We start from the raw sequence: 25,553 nt of genomic DNA, 5'->3' as shown, positions 1-25,553 counted from the left end.
TCACATGATGTCTCCATGCACTTTTCAATACAAGCTGAATAAATATCATATACACCAAATTAACACCTCATCCAAAATGAAATAAATATTGTAAAAGGACTGGTAAACCTAACCAAAGTTGTAATCTATATTACACTGATTGAAGATGGACACCAGGCAATGGTGTTGTAAGTACTAGGAAATCTATTTTAAGTTTGTAATCCATAGCAATGACTGGCACCCAACTAGGGTCCACTGATCACTATTTTGTCCCAACTTTAAAATTCACAGGTATGTTGATTTTGTATCTGTTATCACAGAGTGGCTGGGGAGGCCAGCCAGATGGGCAGGGTATAAATAACAAATTATTATTATTATTATTATTATTATTATTATTATTATTATTATTATTATTATTTCTTTGTTAAAATTGCATATATATTTTTTTTAAAAAAATCTATAAATGTGAATGATTAGCTGAACAGTTTTTCCATTTGGCTTTTATCTTGGCAGACTAGGTCAGTCTACAGATACATTTTTTAAAGCAAATTAAAATAGAAAAAAGAAGGAAAGTAACAGCAACTATTACCAAAAAAGCCATTTTAAAAGGCACATGCTAAATAGGCAGCATAACAATTCTTTAAGCATTATCAGCATCATGATTTCTTTGAAAATATGACAGGCAAATAATATGTGGTCAATAGCTAATATATGACCAGTCCATTGCCTGGCATGGCAACCTAGTACTGTACAGATATGAGAATTGTGAAACTTAAGTACAAGGTCTGAGTTTTGAAATTAACACAGAAGCAAATCATGCATCAAGGAGACGAATGACAATGTTTTTTTACATACATTTCAAAAAAAGCAACCCAAGTCTTTCCACAATTCATGCTTCTCTTTTTTTTAACACATCATGTTAGCTTAGTTTGTCAGCAACTTATAACTGTCAAGTACCTTTTGAACATCATAGCCAAGACGGATTAGCATTCATGGCTGTGCGAAGTTCTACACATGCAGAAGGTTCTTATTTTTTTATTTTTCCATGCAAGGCAATTGCTGGCTGGGGCAATGATAAATACTAGAAACAAGCATCTCTCACTCAAAGAAAATGGGAAACGCCCATGCATAAATAAACTCTAGATTAAAGTTTATACTCCAGTTGGACATAATGAATCCAGTTGTGCTGCCAGGAGAACAAAGTTCTGCTACCATTTTTCTAGCTCCTCGGCACAATTCTGAAGAATTACATTTGGAGGCTGAGCCTTGTGCAGAAATGGCCAGACAAAGCAAAGTAGTGATACCCCGGGGTTACATTAGTGATCCGTTCCCTAACCCGCATGAACGTGCGAAAGAAACAAAAAACCCCGGAAGAAGCGCGATTTGATCACTTCTGCGCATGCACGAAATGCGCAGAACGCTTCTGCGCATTCGGGGGTCGCGCGTGCTCTGGAAACACTTCCAGGTTGCAGGCGTTCGCAACTCAAACGTAACCCGGGGTTCCACTGTAGGTTGTAACTGCACTCAGATTCTGTGCGGAAACACTTCTACTGATCTAGACAAGGGGGTGATGCCATGAGATATTCAGCTAAAGTCACCTCCTGAGACTGTATGGCAGGGGTCAGCAAACTTTTTCAGCCGTGGGCCGGTCCACTGTCTCTCAGACCTTGTGGGGGGCCGGCTATATTTTTTTTTGGGGGGGGGAATGAACGAATTCCTATGCCCCACAAATAACCTAGAGATGCATTTTAAATAAAAGCACATATTCTACTCATGTAAAAACACCAGGCAGGCCCCACAAATAACCCAGAGATGCATTTTAAATAAAAGCACACATTCTACTCATGTAAAAACACGCTGGTTCCCGGACCTTCCGCAGGCCGCATTTAGAAGGCGATTGGGCCGCATCCAACCCCCGGGCCTTAGTTTGGGGACCCCTGCTGTATGGGATCAACCCTATTCCAGCCATCTGGCCTCATCACTCAGTTACCAATTAGCAAAGGGCACTTTACACTAAGGATCAGGCCAACGAGAAGCCAAATTCAAGGAGAAGCCAAATGATTTGTTGTTGTTGTTGTTCCATTGTTCAGTCGTGTCCGACACTTCGTGACCCCATGGACCAGAGCACGCCAGGAACCCCTATGCTCTATCCTATCTATCTAGCCAAATGATACCTTTTGTTAAATGGTGGAAGACTATTGTCTTTCCTGTGTTTGTGCCTTGGGAGCACCATTCCAGGACCATCCTTTGATATCTCAAGCATGTATTCGCCCCGATTTATAACTCCTTGTATGGCTAGGATTCCCCAGAGTTCTCACCCATCCTCCGCAAGTTCCAAAACTACTTTCTTGGGAAAGTTGAGTATTTCTCCCCTACCTTTAATTCTTAATCTTTCCAAGTGTTCTGTTGACAGCAGCTCCCCACTCCCTCCCTCCCTTCAAAGCCAAAAGACACCCTTAATAGACGCATCAGTCAACACACACCCCTCCTCTCCCCATCCCCACCCCCACCCCACCATCTTTCTGGGAAACATGGTTAAACATTTAATTGCTACATTGTTATATTTTCTCAACAAAACCACAATTAAAAAAGCAACTAAATTGTCTCCATTGCTACTCTAGTACCTTCCAAGAGCATTCCTCTACTCATAGTGACTTACATTAATGTTACCTATTCTTGGATCTTTGTCAGAAGCAAAGCTACAGGGAACCAGGCAGAGGGCCTTCTTGGTAGTGGCACCCACCCTGTGGAACGCCCTCCAATCAGATGTCAAGGGAAAAAACAACTACCAGACTTTTAGGCGAAATCTGAATGCAGCCCTGTTTGGGAAGTTTTTAATGTGTGACATTTTAATGTATTTCAATCTTTGTTGGAAGCTGCCCAGAGTGGCTGGGGTACAAATAAATTATTATTATTATTATTATTATTATTATTATTATTATTACTACTACTACTACTACTACTACTACCAGACTCCTAGTTATTAGACCAGCCCTGCCAGACCACCATCACCACAAGAGTCCTGGTCAGATTGGGAAGTTGCTCCCAAAATATGTTTTACACTTTCCAAAATATGTTTTACACTTATGTGTCCTGAGCAAGTACAGTAGCAAATGTTTATTTTAGAGAACTCCGTCATAAATTATGTCCCTCCCACAAACTTCATACAAATTAGGCAGATTGATGGATGGATACGAATTAGTTTTCCCTTGAACATGAAAACCAAAAGCCCAAATCTTTCCATGACTTACAGGTCAACTGCTAATTTTGTGAATTTAGCAAGTCTAAAGCCTCTGAAGTACTCAGATATAAGAATTTCTTAATGTAGAAAATACTGGTTTTCAATCTGCATGACCCCTTACAGAAAAATAAATAAATGAAAGAAAACAAGAAACCTGGGCAAAGCACACTTCTTCAGATACACTGAAAGCTCATACCAAGAACTACCGTATATCGCGGCGTATAAGGCGACTCGGCGTATAAGACGACCCCCCAACTTTTAATGTGAAAAAACAGAGTTTGGGGTATACTCACCCAGCCCGGGATCCATGGCTGCTGAGGCGGCGGCAGCGGCGGGGAGAGCGTCCCCCGCGCCACACAGGAGATTTCCGCGCTTGCCGCCCAAGCGCACAGCGGCCCCCATGGCTGCTGAGGCGGCGGCAGCGACGCCTGGGGCAGCGGGGAGAAGCTCCCCGTCACCCCAAAGGAGGCCTCCGCGCTTCCTGCTGAAGCGCAGGACGGCCTCCCCGGCTGCTGAGGCGTCGGTAGCGACGCCTGGGGCAGCGGGGAGAAGCTCCCCGTCGCCCCAAAGGAGGCCTCCGCGCTTCCTGCTGAAGCGCAGGACGGCCTCCACGGCTGCTGAGGCGTCGGTAGCGACGCCTGGGGCAGCGGGGAGAAGCTCCCCGTCGCCCCAAAGGAGGCCTCCGCGCTTCCTGCTGAAGCGCAGGACGGCCTCCCCGGCTGCTGAGGCGTCGGTAGCGACGCCTGGGGCAGCGGGGAGAAGCTCCCCGTCGCCCCAAAGGAGGCCTCCGCGCTTCCTGCTGAAGCGCAGGACGGCCTCCACGGCTGCTGAGGCGTCGGTAGCGACGCCTGGGGCAGCGGGGAGAAGCTCCCCGTCGCCCCAAAGGAGGCCTCCGCGCTTCCTGCTGAAGCGCAGGACGGCCTCCACGGCTGCTGAGGCGTCGGCAGCGACGCCTGGGGCAGCGGGGAGAAGCTCCCCGTCGCCCCAAAGGAGGCCTCCGCGCTTCCTGCTGAAGCGCAGGACGGCCTCCGCGGCTGCTGAGGCGTCGGTAGCGACGCCTGGGGCAGCGGGGAGAAGCTCCCCGTCGCCCCAAAGGAGGCCTCCGCGCTTCCTGCTGAAGCGCAGGACGGCCTCCGCGGCTGCTGAGGCGTCGGTAGCGACGCCTGGGGCAGCGGGGAGAAGCTCCCCGTCGCCCCAAAGGAGGCCTCCGCGCTTCCTGCTGAAGCGCAGGACGGCCTCCACGGCTGCTGAGGCGTCGGTAGCGACGCCTGGGGCAGCGGGGAGAAGCTCCCCGTCGCCCCAAAGGAGGCCTCCGCGCTTCCTGCTGAAGCGCAGGACGGCCTCCACGGCTGCTGAGGCGTCGGCAGCGACGCCTGGGGCAGCGGGGAGAAGCTCCCCGTCGCCGCACAGGAAGCCTCCGCGCTTGCCGCCCACGCCCAGCCCGGGCTCCATGGCGGCTGAAGCGCCGGGGAGAGGCTCCATGCAGCCAGTGGCGGGGCGGAACTCCGGGTCATGATGTTGCCGGCGTACAAGACGACCCCCGACTTCAGAGAAGATTTTTCGGGCTTAAAAAGTCGTCTTATACGCCGCGATATACGGTAACTTAGTTGGTCTCTAAGGTGCTACTGGAAGGAATTTTTTATTTTGTTTTGACTATGGCAGACCAACACGGCTACCTACCTGTTTCTGGTTAGTTGTGAGAACAGTGTACAGTACTGGCCTAGGTGGGCAGGCGTCTTATGCTCTTGTGGATAAGGTCCCCAGCCTGCCCTGTCAAGCCCCATCTGAGCATACCATTGCTTAGTAATTCATGGCCTGTTCTTTTACATGCAGGCTGAAAACATACAGCCAAGTAAAGAAGCGTGGTAATGCTGGTGCAGAGGCAGTTGATGATTAGCTGAGGTTGGTTGCCTGATGTTGGAAGATAAAGTCCAGCACTGCAGAACATGCTTCCTATTATTTATTTATTTTAATTTTTAGGCTGCTGACCAAACAAGTATCTCTTCTACACATAGGAACCAGATTCCATCCTTTTATGAACTTCCTCAGTTTCTTTAGCACACCCTTTCCTGGAAGCGCAAGTCCTCCAAAGTTTGCATCATAAGGTCATGGTTATAGAATGCTCTTCCGCTCTTATGCACAGTGCTACACCTATGTTGCTGCCCATAGCTCTGGAGAGAGTGTCAGAGAAAAAGGGCTAGATTTACTATCATTGCCACCAGCGGCTGCTACAGGCTCAACAGCAGCTGCAGTGTTTGCTGTGATTGAGATAGCTTTGTCCATCTTTGTAAAACTAGGATTTTTTCCCCCAGTTGTGGCAGGAATTGCTTCACAGAGTAGCCATGGCTTTTTGTTTTGTTTTGTTTATCATAATTATTTTATTACTTTTATATGGTACTAGTAGAATGAATGCATGGCACTTTACGAAGTAAAGGTAAAGGTAAAGGGACCCCTGACCGTTAAGTCCAGTCGCAGATGACTCTGGGGTTGTGGTGCTCATCTCGCTTTACTGGCTGAGGGAGCCGGCATTTGTCCGCAGACAGCTTCCGGGTCATGTGGCCAGCATGACTAAGCCGCTTCTGGCGAACCAGAGCAGTGCACAGAAATGCCGTTTACCTTCCCGCTGGAGCAATACCTATTTATCTACTTGCACTTTGATGTGCTTCCGAACTGCTAGGTTGGCAGGAGCAGGGACCGAGCAACGGGAGCTCACCCCGTCGCGGGGATTCAAACCACCAACCTTCTGATCAGCAAGCCCTAGGCTCTGTGGGTTAGACCACAGCGCCATCCGCGTCCCTATAACTAAAGTAATATAGCTCAAATAGCAACCAGAGGAAGTGCTTTTTCAGTGTCGGCACCCCGTTTATGGAATGGCTGGCCCACAGTGGCTTGCCTGGTGCCTTTTTGACCTACCATTTTTGTGGGTGTCAAAAAGGAAGGGGCGGGGGTTTCTGCTGAATATTTTCCAAACAGCAGAAGCATGAAAACAAAAATCCCCAATTACCTTCTGAAAAATCTCAGCCAAAAGGACCTTTCAACATACTGGTGAATGGAATAAGCAATGGGTAAAAAGAGGGTGGATTGGAGACATATGTGCATGCAAAATTATCTACCCTTTTGTGAAATAGCAGGGTGGGAAGTCTGCTGGATATTATCCACCCCCTCCCCTCAAAGTCTCCCACAATTTTGAAACAGACTGAAAAAGACAATTCTCACATTTCAGCTCAGGTGTAATACAATTTATGAAATGGTAAAACGGCATACTAAAAATTTAAAAAGTTTGTGTGTGACCTTTTTAAATATTCCAATGGAATATACCTCATTTTAGTCATTAATAGGCAAAAGTTCATCCATTTGTGCTACAGGAAATAATTTTTGAGAATTTTTTTTAAAAAGTTATCACCCTAATGTGACGTAGATTGATGTTAGAAACTCAGATATATAAGCTAGGTGCAAAACGGCTCCTTAAACTGGGTTACAGTCGCCAAAACAGAATGTCTAGTTGCCATTTTGGGGCCAGGTGGCTTGAAAGTTGTATTTTTCAATATGACTTTTTCCTTCCTGAAATTCCTTCTGATTGTGCAGATAAAATATAACTGAGGGTGGATGGTGGCACCATTGCAGAGATATAGGGAAATTGTCTGTTAGTGCTCTTCTGTGAACTTCTAGCGCTATTGTGCTTCTAAGCACACAAAAGATCATTTATGACTATATTCTGCTGGTACAAGAGCTGGCATCACAGCACCATCAGATCAGCCTACTACCTGGCTGTGAGCTGAAGCATGCTTTAAACCAGGGGTCCCCAAACTAAGGTCCGCGGGCCATATCCGGCCCCCGATGACCCCCATCGCCCCCCACTGGCGCAGCGTGGCTGCCCATCTCCGGGTCAGCGCGGCACCGGAAATAGCTTGTGCGTATGCACAAGCGTCATTTCTGGTGCACTTCCAGGTCTGCAGAGGCCCGTGCGCACGCACACAAGCTATTTCCGGCACCGTGCCAGAAGTGCGCTGGAAATGACGCTTGCGCATGCGCACAAGCTATTTCCAGTGCCACGCCAGAACACTGCTGGGAAAAGCAAGTGTGCGCACGTATGCCCGCGCCCTCCCCCGCCCTCCCGTGCAATCGGTGCCGGAGGAACCGGCCTCAGGCCGGGTAAGTTTGCCGACCCCTGCTTTAATCAACCAAAATTCAGAGGACAAGAGCTGATATTTCAGATCACACTATTTTCTTTCACACCTGTTTTCTTCAGTAAGTTTTGAGGAAAGAAATAAAGCACTAAGTTGTTCTCTTTAGTCCCTCAGTGAACGCAGCCCGAAGCACAAACACTGAGAGTAAGTAGAGAAAAGTCTTTTGATGTTTAATGTTTTATTATGTTTTTATATTTGTTGAAAGCTGCCCAGAATGGCTGGGGCAACCCAGTCAGATGGGCAGGGTACAAATAATAAAATTAGTAGTAGTAGTCGTAGTAGTTGCAGTAGAGGGGGTCGGGGATCAACATGCTAAATGTTATGTTTTAAAGAGACTACAATCCTATTTTTTTTCTAATGGGTAAAGCACATTCTACACAATTATACTTTACATAAACAGGATTGGACTGCAATTCTCCTTTCAAATTATTACAACCAATCATTGAACACAGACACTGATCTTCCTAACAGAAATGTATACATATCTAAGAACTACATAGAAGAATAGTCCACAGATTAGTAGTTTGGCTGAATTATGTAGGAATATAGCACAACTGTTAAAAAAAATCACTTAGTATACTGCATGAAACAGTTACGTTTATCACACAAATGCAAGCATATAATCTCTGGGCAAATGCAAGCATATAATCTCTGCGCAAATTGTGCATATCAACAGCAGTATAAAAATAAGTCAAAGTACTGCAGGTGCTGATTTTATTTACACATTCTGTTTAGTATTTAGTTAGTGTCCCCTACCCTAGTCTAATGGATTCAGCGTACATTACACACACACAAAATTTAAAACGAAACTTTTCACTCCCCCCAAAAGACTGCAGGCTCAAAAACTCCACCTTCCCATCTTACAATTTGTGTGCATTAGTATATCAACTTTAATAGGATGCACACATTAGATGGTGAAAGAGTAACAATGACAAATTAGCCTCCATATTTTGCTGTCAGGCCAAAAATCAACAACCCACCCACCCACTCAAGAATAACCACCCCTTCAAAAGACACTGTGTGGACCTGTAAATTTAGTTTATAGTTTGACTTTAACCAATACTCAGAGCAATATATGTTCAGAGTGGCTGTCATTAATTTTATATCAAAATGAATGTTAATAAAAGTAGTACTGTTCCTTGCTTTATAAAGCAAATTACCAGGATCACCTCTACCTGCATAGACTGAAACACTGCTAAATTACATTTCTCATGCACACATGCACACTCCTTTTTATTAAAAACAACCACCTCCTAAGAGGATTAGGGCTTTTTTTAAGTATAAGAATGTGCTCTGAAAAGTGAGAGACTAATAAAACATTCAGCCAAGTAAAATGCTTCCCAAAGAAAAGTACAACATAAGATTACATTTTGCTAAAAAAAAAAAATGCAGATGATGCCATTGCCACATGCTTTTGGCAGTCCTTTTGTTAGCCACTGGAAGTCCCAACACAATACATGAGAAATAAAAGTGACACCTGTTTCAAGCAACCATCTGTCCCTCACCAGCTGAAGAAACCAGAGTCTTTCCACTTAATCTTAGATCTTCAAAATACCTAGCTACACTGCACCTGGGAACCCTTGCACAAATACTGCTCACATCCACCAGTACTTAAATCCCATAAATAATGTCATCTATTGATTAATGTACATGTTGGGAAAATATTGCTTTTGAAAATAAACATGCAGATTTCTCCCTTTATTCTTAGATAAGATGAACAGCATCATTCATAATTAAAACATGCACTTTGGGGTACTTAAAGTAAGCCTTTATTCCTCTGGCAAAGAACCCAACTTAAAAAAAACCAACAACAGCATGCTAACTTCTTAATAGTTGGCTCGAAAGTTTGCTTTAGTTCCATAAATATTTCTGATTAATTTATAACTTGTCAAATTAAACGAAAGACAATTTCCTTCAAAATCAGCATTGAAAATAAATATCTTAAATACTTTAAAAGCTTGTTCTTTTTGTTTGTTTCATGTTAGTCTGCTGCTGTTAAAACTCATTTCTGATCGTAAGTCCACAGTTAAAATATGGCAATGGCAAATTGAAAGTGGAAAAAGAACAACTTTAATAATGATCTCCAAAGGTACCAATTATCCATATCAGAGAAGAGACCTTATTTTAATATTTCCTCCATTTTGAAAAGTCTGCTTTCTATCACATTTACTGTGGGTCTTAGACAATATTTCTTTCCCTATCCTCAAACATGTAGGGAACTTTTTTTGCCACATTCCCTTGGAGATATCCTGGGGGCAACACACCAGACAGCCAGAGCCAGAGCTGTGGGATTTATTTGAAGGAATCATTCCATTAGTTCATAATAAAAACTATTTTTTGAAACAAACAGTATTAAAAAGATCTTCTGCTAGTTGTTCACCAGAATTAAACGATGGCTTCATTTCTTCCCCCTTTAACAGATGGCTGTGGAATTCAGAACACAAGAACAGGGATGCAAGGATGAGAAAGGAACCGGAGTCTGATAGCTCTGGGGAACCATTTAAAATGAGGCTGAGGACGACATGTAGCCCCCAAGGTCAGGGGTCTTCCACTCCTACTGTAGGCAATCAGGTCTTGGACTTTCGGGTTCATTCCTCCACCTTGCCCTCTCTGTACACACAGGACATAAACACTTGAAAAGGGAGATACCACAATTATTTGAACACAAGATGTGATAAAATCATAGAACTGTAGAGCTGAAAGGGACCACAAGGGTCATCTACTTCACCCTCCCCCCTGCAATGCAGGAATCTTTGCATAACGTGGGGCTTGAACCCAAGACACTGAGATTAAGAGTCTCTTGCTCTACCAGCTGAGCTATCCCCAGCTGAGACAAGGGAGGGGGAAAATGATCCCAGTTTGGTATCCTGCCTTACTGAAAGCCTTTAAACTAGTTTCCCAGTTCAGACCTCACAGGAAACTGTGGTTTAATCAAACCAGGAAAGGTTCAGTCGGATACACAAGGGATGGGAAGAAAGGAATGAGAAGGAACATGAGTTTATCAGGCTGAGATCATTATACCTCAGCCAAGCCAATGTGTTTGATGAGGGTCATGTTTTAAGTTTTCAGAGATTATAATCATATGTAAATGTGTTTGTATTGTATTAGCAAATTATTTTGGAACAGGAATTCATTTATTTTATTTTTTATTTCATCCACCTTTCCTTCAAGAACCTAAGGGGGCATATTTGATTCTCTTTCCCTCCCCATTTAATCCTCATAACCATGTGAAGTAGATTAGGCTAAGAGACAGCGAATGACCTAATGTCACCCAGTGAGCTTCATACCTGAGTGAGGATTTGAACCCTAATTTCCCATTTTATTTCTATACCACACTAGCTTTCCCTCCCGTGCAATCTAGAATATTTCATTGTATTCTGGCAGGGAGGGAGGCTAACATTCACTCTGCTCCACCACAAAGCAGTGATCCAAATAGTTCTATCCTCTGTGTTTTAAATCAGAGACATGTATATTTAGCTTCCCTCTTCAGAATTACTTCTCCCAGTTCACACAATTCATTAAAACTTTTACTAAATTTCAGCTGCTGACACTGATAGCTTGGCAAAGGTGACCTGCTCTTAGCATGTTTTTACGCACGATCCTTCCAAAGCTTAGAACTTACCAAGTAGAATAATTATTCAAATTACCTTAAAGTTTAGGAATATTAGAGATGGGATGTGGACCACTTGGTGGACTTCAAAGTCAAGTGAGGGACCTTTCCAGAAGGGGTCAAGTCCTTACGTTATGATTTTGCAGATGTCATACCAAACATGCACAGGACTGGACTATGTAACAAGTTGGCTCAGTTTAAAATAAATAAATTCTTAGAATTTATAAGCATAACAAGTTTGATGTTTTGATAAGAGTAAATTAGTTAATGACTTTGCTGGTTTAACTTGTAGGTAAACATGTACAAAGTTGCATTCGGAAGACTAAAATAAGGTTTGCAAGGGATTGGCTGTCAAACTTAAAATTTGGAATTTATATAGCAAAACAATTTGTTGTTAAACATTGATAGAACTGTGTTCTGTATCTAGGAAAGAAGTTATTTAGAATTTAAAAGTATATTAAACACAGATATAGCACTGGCTCCTTCTACGTGCCCCAACAGCAGAGAAAGACAATTTAGGAAGCTAAACTGTAAGCAAGCACAATAGGTGTGTTTACTCTTTACATGTTGCAGAAGTTAAGATTAGGCACTTAAAATAATAATTTCTTTCTTTCTCTTTTTTCTCTTTTTCCTTCTTTTGGTGCATGATTAAATTTTTAAGTTTCTTACCTCTTCTGATTTTGAGTCCATAACTCTATTGTTTTGTTTTGTTTTGTTTTTAAAAAAGCAGAAGCAGGGAGCAGGAAGGGTTGGTCTAACAATTCACTACCAAAAGTGACTATTCAGACAATGGCTATTCAGTTCTGTGTTTAGCCATAACACACTCACTCTCTCCGACTTGTCTACTCAGAAGGCAAGTACCGGTATGTATATAAACTGCAGCCCAAATTAACATGCAATGTATACCCTGTTGGAAGCCACCCAGAGTGGCTGGAGTAACCCAGTTAGATGGGTGGGGTACAAAAAATAAAGTATTATAATTATCACCATCATCATCATTTACTAGATGAAGACTAAGTTCATATCTTTATTTAGCTATCAAGATCTCTTGGACTTGGTTGAGTCCATTCCTTTAAGGCCCAACCTCCTACAGGCACTAAGCACAATCCCCACATGTAGAGCCGAGTACTTCACAATCAATCTGTTGCACACATACAATCCCACTCACTCCCCCTCTTTCCACATCCTCCTAGTTTCATTAGCTTTACACCTCCTCAGTATGGTGGCAGTCAGTGTTCTTTTGAGAACAGATTTTACTCAAGAAGACTCAATCTGGCCCTAAGCGTATGTAGCAATATACCTTGCATTTACCTAATTGGTTGACTTTAAACTGAAATTTGAGTCTTAACTTAAATCTCATATTGTTATGAACACAGGTTGTATTCCAGCAGCATCCTTGCACAAGCAGAATAGAGTTCTGCCAGCACAACAGTACTTCTCCTTCCACTCCTTCCAACATCCCAAATCTGCTTCAGATTTGTGCAATGTTGGATTCTAATGACCATGACTGTTTCATCAAACAACAAAAGTTAAAATCCCTTCAATTTTGTAGATTAATTTATTTATTTTTAATATTTAATCCAGAAGAAATGGTAGAAGGCACATTACGGGAGCAAAAAATGATAACAAACAGGACAGCACTTCAAATGCTAAACATTAAACTGTTGCATCCTGAACATTTTCAAAAGATTTTTTGAACCTTATAAAGTCCACCACATGGACTATTTATGCCAAATTTAATGTGGCTAGGACGAATCATCTTGATTTAAAGTGGTTACATTCAGGTTTTATAATAGTAGGGTGCTGTTTGATGCCTCTCCCTGACCTATAACGAGTGCTCTCAGGCTTGTACATTATACAATATTATTTTGAGTAGTACCTAGTATTAAAAGGAACACTAACATTTCCAGTAATTCAATCACACTGTTAATGCTTTTCAAAAATGTATAACTTGGCATTTACATGACAACTTTTTCCCCAGGCTCAAGGTGACTTTTAGCCATCTTTAGCCAAGAGCCACATACCTTGTCAATCATTTTACTAGCTTCGCAAGTCATAGCCCACAAATACACTTACATTTACTATACGCAAACATACTCATGCAAAATATCTGATGCACACTGAAAGCTGTGGGAGGTGGTTAAGAGGAAGATTTTGTAAACTGCCTTGGGAATGCTGGTTGACCACTGAAGGAGAAAATTTATCTATTGTTACTAATAATAATACTCCAGAAGGTCATAACCACAGTCCGAAAGATTATTGGTCACACTCTCCCATCTTTGGAAGAACTATACAGTTCCCGCTGCCTTAAAAAAGTAAACAATATTTTACAGGATCCATCTCATCCGGGATACAGTCTTTTTGCAGCACTGCCTTCGGGCAAGAGGTATAGAACAATTAAAGCAAGAACAAATAGATTAAAAAATAGTTTCTACCCCAGAGCTATAACCATCTTAAATGCTGTATCCACATAATATGGCTTTGGAGAGTTGTGATGGGTGTATGTATGTGCATGTGTGACTGAAAAATGTGTTTTTTTGTTTTTTGTCTTGTTTTTATGGGATGGCATTCAATTTTGTTGCACTTGTACAACGTTGTACTTGTACTTGTACAATGACAATAAAGAAACCTTATCTTAATTATTATATAACTGATTTGTTACCCAATACAAAATGTCTCTAGGCAATTAACATATACAATTAAAAAACCTCACATTTAACAAAAAGAGAATTATATAAAAAACACAGAAACCAACAACAAGCATGATGATCATATTCCCTCCAAAGCGTGTGAAAAAATTTTTTTTTTGAAAAAAACTTTAATTTACAAAAGCACCCCGATATGCTGGAAATTCCTACTCACCTTAGGTGACAAAGCAAGTAACTTTTTCTACCATAGGTTTGATGCATGTTCAGCCCAATGTAAGCTCAGCAAACTTTAAAATGTATGCATGCACAACTTGCATTGGCTTTTCACATGAATACATGTCAGTTATTCACTAGACTGTATTGACTTCACAAAATAGCAATGTTCTAGAATTAAGTGGCCATGTGAATCCAAAGTTATAGCAGATAGAATAATAATGTAAACTTTCTCTCATAACCATTGTCAATTAAAAGATAATTTAAACACAGCAAAGTCTAGGAGAATATTCCTACTTTGGTGCTTGAGTATGCAGTTCTGCAAGCCAATTATACATTAGTTGGGTGGTGCTGGAACAATTAAGTATTAGTCTATCCTATGCTCCAATTTACAACAAATCTTTAGGATCAGGCTTTTAAGACACCTACCTTGCTTTTTATTTATACCACATGGAAAAATCCATTCAAAATATTGTGAACATGAAGAGAGCACCAGTGCCTAAAATCCAAAGTTTTAATGAGGTTATAACACCAGATGAATTTAAATCCATCCTTAATCACACTTTTTCAGCTATGTACTCTAAGCTGCACGTATTTTTAAAAATAACAAATGTTCTTGTCAGGACCGGCTAGCATAACATCTGCTATTCTACTGGATAAGTCATTAGGAATATAGAAAAGTATAATGAATATACAGGAACAATTTTTTTTAAGTAAGTAGAAAACAATGTGTTAAATAGTACTTGCAAAAGAAATAGAGGAGGCAATAACAGAACCACCATAATCAAGCACTAAATGTTCATATAGTTTCTCAACAAGAAGGCCTAAAATGCCTACTAACATTCTTTTTCCTGCCCAAACGAGCAGCTCCCAAAAAATCAAACTCACTTATGAGAGATCAGTAACCAATCTGTGGTCCAATGTACCTTTAAGCATCATGGCAGTGATGCAGAGCTTCACACAGCAAGGGATTTTCCATTCTCGTCCATAAAAACAAAATACTACACCCCTGATGTATGCAACTGCACACAGAGCATTTCTCACCCCTAGAACAGAGTTTTAAATACTGCCGCTCCCCAATTATGCTAAAGGGTTTCTTTTATAGACACCATGATCATATCAGAAATGTACCTGCAACTTGCTGCCTTTCTAGATGCATGATCTCACAAGTAGCACATAATATAAACATTAACAAAGAAATAACAAGACTACAGCAGGATAAATTTAAGTTAGGCGTCTGTTAGAAAAACATCAAAAACTATTCAACGATGGAATAAGATACTTTGACAGGTTAAACAATCCTCTTGGAGATTTCTAAGTTGGACATTATTTTTGAAATGCTCAAAGTATAGTTTATCCTATTCCTTTTCAGAATAATAATCTAATGAATATTATTATTTAATCATAATTATTAATTTAAATCATAAAAGTGATTTTAAGCAGCTTACACAAGGGCTGTCACCTTCTTGTAATTAATGTATGACTTGTTTCTTAAATTATTCAGAAGTGACTGTCCCATAAAAACCAGACCCCACTTATTTTGTCCCATTGCCGATGTCCCATGGTGCATTCCCATCCCACAGTTGTTTTATGGATCTTTCTTCTTCACCACAGGACAGGTCTACATTAGGCTTCCAAGAGCAGGAGCAAGTGAAAATGGTATAGGAAGCCAGGAGAAAGGTCTTTCACTTTCACTGGCCCAACAGATACTACTAACTGGACTCCACCACTCAGCATCCCTAGCTACTGCCACAGACTAGGCCTGAAGGCAGCTGGAGTCCAACAACATCTAGAGAGCTACAGGTCCACCACCCCTACAGCAGCAGCTTCCTTCTTGGAGATGTCTTGCTGGGTGACAACCAAGACCCAAATCATAGTTACAATGTGTATTGGAGTAACTATTCTGTATCCTGTGGAAGGGGACTGCATCACTTCCAGCAGGCTCCAGCACAGGTGAAGAGCTAAGAAGATATGGGAAGATCAATTACCTTGGCCTACACAAAGGAGAAGCAACTTTTTGCTGCTGCTGCTGTGCACACATGTGTGTGCGCGCACACACACAGACCCCTCCTGCCCTTCCACCCAAGTGAAGTCCTAACCAGCAGTTGCAGAACTGAGGTTTGAGGGAAACATTGAGTGTTCCTTACATGGGAAGAGCAATCACACTCTGAGTAAGCAAGATTCAACTGTTTTCCCCAAAGGTTTGAAGTTACAGCTGGTGACCCATATGGATGCAATGGTTCCTCTTTAGTGTGAGGCAGTTCCGTTAACTATCCACTTTTTGTGAGCCTTCTCCATTCAAGCTGAACCATGGGGAAAGTGATGCTGCTCCCTTCCACAGAATTCCAAGGATTACTTGAAAGCAGTGTTAACTGTATGCACAAATCAGGTGCTACGCGATGCTAAAGAAAGGGCAAAAACTGTTTGCATGTCAGATGCATAAACATCATAAAGAGTACAAAATAGAGGGAATGTACTCATGTGCATGCATGTATAATATATATGTAAGAGGGGGTAAGGGGTATGCCAACATGTGAGACTACACAAATGCACCCTTATGTGCAATTCTTAGTAACTGAACATTGACTATGCAACCCCAGAGTCGCTCCAGTTTCTGTTCTAGTTAATAATATCTAGACACCCATAACACAACCATGTCGTATACAAACACGGCAGTAAATAAAAACATGGATCTTTGCTGTAATAGTGGATAAACTTTGCACTTGTCTCAGAAAGGGGGGTGTTTATACCCTCAAATAGGTGCAAGCATCAGATAAACAAGGAAAAGCAGGCCATTGGTGGGAGTACTAAATTTGGTTGGAAGCAGCAGCTCTCTTTAGTTAGGAAATTGAATAGGAACAAAAACATGGATTTAATGTATGTTCAGATGTTTGTCTTTTGAACTATCATCTCATGAAATGCCCTTAGCTCTTGGGATAGGATAGACCAAAAACTGTACATAGTATCTCAGGAAGCACGGGAAGAACAAAAACTAATTTGTTTTTAAAATACACAAGATAAATAAATTAAAATTGATGAACACTCAGTAGTATGCAGGTCATGAGGGGTGTCAAGGAAGAAGATTCCCTTTTTAAAAAAAAATCAGAGGAGGAAAGGGCATTTCTGACTCACAATGCCATAGATTTGAGTCTTGAGCAGGCAAACTACCGGTAATCTACTCTGCCTCCTAGGGATCAACTCAGTAAGTATCAGTGCACCAATTCTGGTATCTTATACCTAGCAGTGATACCACAGGAACTATCTATGGCTAAGAGTAACTTATCAACATTTGTGAACTGAAGTATAAAGAACAAGAATGGCTACTGAACCTGTCATTAGAAGACACAAATATTCTATTCCCTCCCCCTCCCCCAAAAAACAATCGTAATCTGATTAGTTGGTGATTTGTTGTTGGTGGGGAAAGTGGTTCCCTACTTGAATTATCAGATCATAAGGCATCTTACTAAACTTGCCAGACTAGACAAATATACTACTCTATTGCTTTCTGTCTTTGGAAGACTAATCTCGCTGATCAAGGACCACACTGTTGTATTAAATATGCTAGAGAGAAGACAATCATCAAATCTGTTTCCTAGCTATAAACATCTAAAATAAGACAACAGGTGGATGCAACCAATAGGAGGAATGAAGAAAATCACTGTCACCCTAAAAGACTATAAACAGGTAAACTATATTGTGAAGTGGCTTTATCTTCTGCGCAAACAAAATAACTGTATTCAATATTCACATGTTAATGTGTAATAGGAGAATGATGTATTGCTTCTCCTGTTCAATCTTCATTGAATTATCATGTACCTTTAGTAGAACAGGTGTAAGTTATGTTTATGGAATAAAACTATGTGGCACACAAATCTCAGTTCAGAAAATAGTCCCAGCTTTACCAAAGCATCAATTATCTAACCTAATCTGCTATGCACTTGACAATTCAAGGAATAATAGACACTGCCACATTCTTCAGGGGTTGCTCTGTCAAATAAATCAATATCTTTCTGTTGGCACTGCTACAAACAACCACCAGTTCCATGCAGGTTTCACAAATGTGAGGAATAACAATTATTAACAATTAAATTAGGCTTCTTTATAAAGAATCAACAAAATTTACAGGAATCCAGTTAGGAAACATTAGCACCTCTCCAAAAATCATAATAATTAAAAGCACTGAAGTAACAAGACTTTTCATGTCATTAGTATCCATGCAGATCAATCCTATGCATGTTTACACAGAAGTAAGTCCTATTTAACTGAGCTAAATTGAGCATACACACAGGTACAGACGCTTATAGTCTACATAATACATTGACTCCCAATGACTAGCATTACTCATTGAAAGGTGATTTGGGGCTATATTAAAAGGGAGATGGGGTCAGGTGCAAAGAAACTGAACATCAACAAGCAGTCCCACTGAGGAAGAGGCATCACAAATGTTACCTTTTGTCCAGAAAGAAAAAGTGATTACCATATGCTCTAAGTACTAATCTGCAGATCTTAACTAGCAACAAGAAAATGATTAAATACACAGATATTTCAAGTTCAGAAGATTCATAATTATTTATGGTCGATCAGTTTCAGAATTTGGGAGAATTAAAAACTCGCAAGAAAAAACAGTAAGAAACCACTAAAAACTACATTAATTAATAAATAAAATTTCTAGGTACATGTTTTCCCCTCTTTTCTTCATGCCCATGTTTAATAAGTCTCCTAAATAAAATGAAATTTAATTTCTTTACGTGAGTGCCCTCTAATCCCAAAGCACCAGTTAATAAAACATAAAATGCAGATTCTCTACCAGCCACAGGCACACTCCAGGTGGGCAAGCTACAGTATAGCCAAGTTACGCACAGGCAGTAAATTTGGATTAAAACTCTGCAAGATTTCTCCCAATAAACCTGTGTTTATGTAGTGAGGTGTTTAAAGCAGGAGAGTGATTTGCAGCCCAAGGGGGGTTGTTTGCATGCGAATGACCAAGTCACAGGAGCAACCTGCTCGCCCCAAAGCCCAGAAGAGGTTAAAGAGGCAGCGAGGGGAGGAGGATCAGGAGAGAAAAGTTCACCCCGAGCCTCGCAACCCCGACGGGAGCCCGAGGCCCACACGCGAGTTCCGAGAGAGAGAAGGGGATTTGGGCGAGAGAGCAGCGAGACCCGCACGGAGATGCGGACCGCCCGCTGCACCTGACTCCCCCCGCGACAACCCCATCGCGCAGGGCAAACAGCATGCAAGTACCAGAAAAGGGGGGGGGGGTTCGGCATTGACGCCAATGATTTTTTTTTTTTTGCAAACCCCACACAGAGTTGTTTAGTTTGTGACCTCACTCCCCCCCCAAAAAAACCCCACCGGTCAAAGCCCCCCGGCGCCCCCTCCCTCCCCCCCTCCAAACTCCTCCGCGGGGGGGGGAGGGGGCGCCGCCGCCGCGAGGAGGACGGCAAGCAGGCCGGGCGGGTGGGGGTGGGGGTGGTGGTGGGGGGGCGCCGCCGCGGGGATTTCTCTTCCACGCGCGGAGCCAGGCCGGGAGAGGGAGGGTGCGCGCGAGCGAGCGAGCGAGCAGCATATTCACCTGGGCTGAGGGGGGCTGCCGGGGCGCCGCCGCTGCTGCTCTGGCTGCTGGTTGTGGTGGCGGTGGTGGTGGCGGTGGGCGAGGCTGAGGCGCCGCGGGGCGAGGAGGAGGAGGACGAGGACGAGGACGAGGACGGGGGTGAGGAGGAGCCGCGGCGGGAGGAGGAGGAGGCGGCGGCGGCGGAGTCGGAGCGGAGCCGTTGTTGTTGGTGGGTAACAGTCGCCAGGACTACGGTGACTATGGCGCCTGGCTCTCAAGGCAACCGTTGCTATAACTCACAAAAGGGAGAGAGACACAGAGAGGGAGGAGACGAGCAGGCGCCGGCCCAGCCTCGCGCGCCGGAAGAGGCGGCGCCTCGGCCTGACGGACAGCCCGCCGCCCACTCCCGGGCCAGAGACGCGGAGGGGGGAGGGGGGCTCGGCCGGCGCATCACCGCGCGTGCGCGAGTCTGGACCCGACGGGGGACCGTTGGCCCGCGCGGCGCACTCGGCCCGGCCGCCCGACACACTCCCCCCCCCCCGCGAGAGCGAGCAGGGAGGGGCCGCGACGCCTCGCTCCCGCCCGCGTGGGGGGAAACCTGGCCGTCGTCACTTCCGGCCCAGGGGCTCGGGAGGAGGGAGAGTGAGGGCGGGGGGGGCCCCGGATGTGCTGCAGGAGGAGGAGGAGGAGGAGAAGCGCCAAGTTCGCGCCTCGCCGCTCCGTCCGCGCGCGCTCCCTCGTGGGGGGGGAGGGAGGGAGGGGCGGAGGGGGCGCCTGGCTCTTCCCTCCGAGGCCAGAAGGCCGGCCTGGCTGTCTGGCGGGGGGGGGGGGGCGGAGAGCGGCATTCTCCCCTCCCCCTCCCCCGTCGGGGGAACGGGGTGAGAGGCCTCCGGGGGCCCGCCATCTCTGGGATCTGCGGTGAAGAAGGGATCGGAAAGGGGCCCCCTCGGGCAGGAGACGGGCCGCGGCTTCCCTGTGGTGCTTCCTCCTGGGGCTCTGGCAAAGGCACGGGCAGCAGGGCAGCGGGACCTCGGCTCCCCAGCGCCGCAAACCCGGGAGAGTGTGTTCTGGGTTGCAAACGTTTCTCGGAAGCCAAACGTCCGACACGGCTTCCGCTTGAGTGAGGGGAGATCCTGCAGCCACTCGGAAGACACGCCTTGGTTTTCGAATGGTTTTGGGAGTCGAACAGACTGCCAGAACCGATTAAGTTCGAGAACCAAGGGACCACTGTATTTCCTTTTGGTTGTGAGTGGAGGTCCCCGAGGGGGGAGCTGTTCCAGATCTGAGAACTTGGACTCGGAGGGTGTGATGTGGTGTTGCAAACACCTGAGAAGAAGCCCAGTTGGGTTACACAGTAGAGGTTTGCTTTAATGTGTAAGTAGACCTGAGCATCGTTGTGCTGAAGTGGCGCATAGACACCTCTAAAACAAAACTCATGCTGCCACGCAAAAAGAGAAACTGCCATGTCTGCGGTGGTTCTTTCTTACCACACAGCATAGAAGGCTCCACAGCGCAGCATATCTACAAGGAACCAATCTGGTGTCCTAACCAAACTGCAGGAAGGGAGGCAAGACTTGCTTGGAATCTGGCAGAATTTTCTTACCTTGGTTGGAAACTCCTGCACACAGAGAGGCTGGTTTACTTTGTCTCTGCAATATACAGCCTTCAAAAAAGAAAGAAAGCTGGAGTCGCTCTTTAACAAAGAAGTTGTAAACAGTGGCATTATTGATGCCTTGATTTTATGCTGTGCTCCAATCTTCTCATCTGACTCAATTCCTGTTCCCCTCTAAAAACGCAAGCTATACATCTGCCCATTTGTTGATTTCCCACTAGATCTCCTTGGCCCTTACAGCTCGGGCATCACTCCCCAATAGCAAATAGGAAGCTGGGGGGGGGGGAGCGTTTCCCACTGCATAGCATAAAACTAGATAAGCCGACTCTGAGGCTCCCAAGAAGTGTCTGCTGGAGCTGAGCTGCCTCCTCTGCCTGGGAAGATCAGCACCAGCTGCATAGGGACAGCACTCCACGTGGCGCACAGATGTTGCCTTCAGGAAATGGCAATGATTCTGCCCCCACTCCCACCCCCCAGATTTTTCCTGAAATTATGAGGATATATGTATCTTTTTGCCGTTTCCTCCACTAAGTTTCTGATTCCACCTGTCCTTTTTCAGTTGAGTGTTGCCATTGTCTTTTAATCTTCTATTTTTGCATCTTGTTGGTGCATACATAGGCAACCTGTTCTCCTCCAGGTCATTACACCTAACCAAATATATCATGTGTGATCTGCTGTGACCAGATAGGAGTTGCAGAATATTAAATATACACACCAGACTGTCAAGGAAATGGACATTTCACCTGTGGAAATTAATGTGTACTTAAAGCCAGTAAGTTGTGCCTGGGTCTCAAAAAAATAATAATGTACATAGGTAGATGCCTTATACCAGGGGTCAGCAAACTTTTTCAGCAGGGGGCCAGTCCACTGTCCCTTAGACCTTGTGGAGGGCCGGACTATATTTTGGAAAAAAAATATGAACAAATTCCTATGCCCCACAAATAACCCAGAGATGCATTTTAAATCAAAGGACACATTCTACTCATGTAAAAACAGGCTGATTCCCAGACCGTCTGCGGGCCGGATTTAGAAAGCAAATGGGCTGCATCTGGCCCCCGGGCCTTCGTTTGGGGACCCCTGCCTTATACTGTGTCAGACCATCGTTCCATTTAGCTCAGGGTTGTTCACTCTCCAGACTTCCTGCCATACCTGGGATTTGAACCTGCATGCAGGTGCCATACAACTTAATCCAGTCGTTCTCTTGCTGTAGCTTTTAGCTGAGAAGTTATTTCATCATTTCAGTAAACCTGAGTGCAAACCCTTAACTGCAAAAAGAAGCCTTTCATATCATTAGTATCAATGCAGCAATACAGAAAATACATGACCATAAAGAGAATTTAAGCATTATGGGTTGTATCTAAGTTAATGGACCAAAGTTAGTCATGTCCATTAATTTAAATGGGTAGCATGGCTAACTTTGGATATAACTATGTTTGCCTTCCATTTTTGTGGTTCTCTTGAACTTTTGAGGCAAGTAGCTAGGGAAAGAAATATTTAAATTTTAAGAACAAATTTTAAGAAATTGAGATAAAAGCTTTAATATTAAAATGTTATAATTTCTAGCAGTGCATACAATTAACTTTTGAAAGAAACTAAGAGGGCAGGCAATGATTTCATGATCACTTGAATGTTACAGTTAAACCTTTTCTCAGACAATACAGACACATTGCTTTTACAAAATAAAATATATTTCAGAAATTATAGCATATATATGTATATATATATATGGAATTATAGTCTACTTTGCATGCAAGTGTCACAAACCCAGTACACATACAGTGGTACCTCGGGTTAAGAACTTAATTTGTTCTGGAGGTCCGTTCTTAACCTGAGGTACCACTTTAGCTCATAGGGCCTCCTGCTGCCGCCGCACAATTTCTGTTCTCATCCTGAAGCAAAGTTCTTAACCCAAGGTACTATTTCTGGGTTAGCAGTGTCTAGCCTGAAGCGTCTGTAACCTGAGGTACCACTGTACTGGGGTGGCGCTGGGGTCTAAACCATCAAGCCTCTTGGGCTTGCCAATTGTAAGGTCAGCAGTTTGAATCCCCACAATGGGGTGAGCTCCTGTTGCTCTGTCCCTGCTCCTGCCAACCTAGCAGTTCAAAAGCACACCAGTGCAAGTAGATAAATAGGTACTGCTGTGGCGGGAAGGTAAACGGCGTTTCCGTGCACTCTGGTTTCCATCACGGTGTCCCATTGTGCCAGAAGCAGTTAGTCATGCTGGCCACATGATCCGGACAGCTGTCTGTGGACAAACGCCGGCTCCCTCGGGCTGAAGCCATTTGAGTGCCTCAACCCCATAGTCGCCTTTGACTGGACTTAACCATCCAGGGGTCCTTTACCATACTGGGCTTTCCTTTTTCTCCTGCCTTTTAAAGTAGAATTCGAAGCCTTATCTTATATCTGACATTATAAGACTCGGGAAATAAAAAGCATAGTTAGCAAGTCCAGGGAAATTAGCAAATGTAAGTAAATTGGTTTCACAAGGGATGCAAATAAATATAGACACAGGATCAAACTAGAAAATAAAAGAAATGCTTGGAGACTGGCCTGCTAATAAATTTGATCTGACATAGTAGATGTTTGTAAGCCAAGTCCTTTAAAACTCAGGCCACATTGTTAGGGGCTGGCCTGAGAAGTGAAGTGTAATATTGCCATATGTGTTCTTTACTGTAGGTGAGTTTTGTGTTATGGTTTTTTAAAAAAAGTTGGTGGCTTTAAAAAGCAGAAAAGCATATCCCACGAAGCACAGTTAACAAAGAAGCAGAAGTCAGTTTTCTTGCCACTTAAAAATATGGCCACTAGGCTGAGGGATGACGAAAGGAAAAGAGAGCAATATTGTCTCGAAAACATGGGCCATTTTGGCAACCACACAAACTGATCAGGCAGACAAATAACTGGATAGCCGTTTCAGTGTATCTGAAGAAGTTTGCATGCACACGAAAGCTCATACCAAGAACTAACTTAGTTGGTCTCTAAGGTGCTACTGGAAGGATTTTTTTATTTTATTTTGTTTTGGATAGAATTGAAAGTGAACTCTACTCAGAACAGGAGATTTTAGCATTATATTATTTTTAAATATGTATATTTCTGACGGGCATCGCAGAATTATTCTGGTGGATACAACCCTGTCTTAAATCTAATAAGGGGTGTTAGGGGAGGAGTAATACCTTGTGGGGGATACATTGTGCTTCTTCAGTGGTAGTTTGTCCACCTTTGGTCCCCCACCCTGCACTCAACTCTCACCTGTGGCTCCTAGAAGCTGTCAGCATGCAACAGCAGCCACGTCCCGGGAACGACTTTGACTGGCTGGCTAAACCAGGTGAGGGGAGCTGATGGATCTCAACCCTCATTGAGTTAGGGCTTCCACTGCATGCAAACATAGACTTTGGCAGATAGAGCAGATGAGACCAAGAGTGGGTCCAACAGTCAAGAAGGCGGTTCTGCACATGCTGTAGAGGGAAGTGAGGGGCAGATGGGGCTCATCAATCTGGGTAGGAAGCCCATCTAGTAGAAGGAAAATGCTGATTGTAAACATCCGCTGCCTTGGAAGATATCTTCAGGAGAAGAAAAGGAGTAAACGATACACACATCTGGAGCAGAGTCCCTAAGCCAGTTGGATGGTGCCTTGTACACTTCATTCCAGCAACTGCAGCCAAGCTGGTGCCCAAACATCTTGCTCTGCTTTCCTTGGGATCACATCAGTGAGGTGGTCTGGGCAGCCCAGAACCTCCAGACACGTTGCCCAGACTTGTGCCCTGGGGAAGTCACTTTGGTGCTGCTAATGCATCTGTTTCTCAGGACAGATGGATGCCAACAACAATTTTTGTTAATTCTGCTCCCAGCTAACTGAGGAAGACCAATGATTCAGTAGCACTAGATCTCCTTGTGTGAAAAATATCTGCTTCACCAGGCTTTATATCAGATGGGTGCCAGCATGAGACTGATCCACACCATCTGCACTGGCATCAGAGTCTGGCTTCATTATGGGCCACTGTTGGTGTCTTGAGTCCTTTCCTGCTCTGTCCCTAACTGCAGAGATAATTTGTCCTGTGACTCTGCTTCCTGATTCTGTTTGTCTTGGGAGCCACGAGTGCCCACAGCATTTAATGTCAGATGCAATAAGCGATTATAGTGAGTCATTTTAAAACACAGAACATGCTGTTGGTGTAGTAGCACTGTGAGGACACTCTGCTGGCACTCCTACAGGAAGATAATATGCCAGTGCAGATATTTAGGTCTGGGGTGTAAATTAATTTAAAATCCATAATTTGCATCTTAACTAGTGTATGAATTCGGCTGCACAACAACTTTAAAAACAGGCAAGCATTATTCTATTTCACATATGCAATGCAATTTCTCCTGTATAATTGAACACATTTTTAAAAGTAATTAATACAATTACTTTTAAAAAAATGTGTTCAATTCTACAGAAAAAAATGCATTATATATCTGAGTCAAATCACCCAAAGAGGCTTGTGCTCACTACACTGATTGGGCACTGGAATTGCT

At 43.7% G+C, this 25,553-nt stretch overlaps 1 protein-coding gene across 4 annotated transcripts in view; it reads right to left on the bottom strand.

The window, feature by feature from the left end:
- Positions 1-19,498, bottom strand: part of RFX3 (regulatory factor X3) — a 123,001-nt gene extending 103,503 nt beyond the window's left edge. For all 4 annotated transcript variants that reach the window (XM_033172776.1, XM_033172777.1, XM_033172778.1 and 1 more), the window contains exon 1: positions 19,451-19,498. The gene's annotated coding sequence lies outside the window, so the exon portion shown is untranslated. The remainder of the gene's footprint in view (positions 1-19,450) is intronic.
- Positions 19,499-25,553: the final 6,055 nt, after the last annotated feature.

Source organism: Lacerta agilis, chromosome 16, assembly GCF_009819535.1.
Source record: "Lacerta agilis isolate rLacAgi1 chromosome 16, rLacAgi1.pri, whole genome shotgun sequence".
Classification (NCBI taxonomy): domain Eukaryota; kingdom Metazoa; phylum Chordata; class Lepidosauria; order Squamata; family Lacertidae; genus Lacerta; species Lacerta agilis.
Note: the sequence above shows the minus strand (reverse complement) of the source record. Positions and strands in the feature narration are given on the sequence as shown.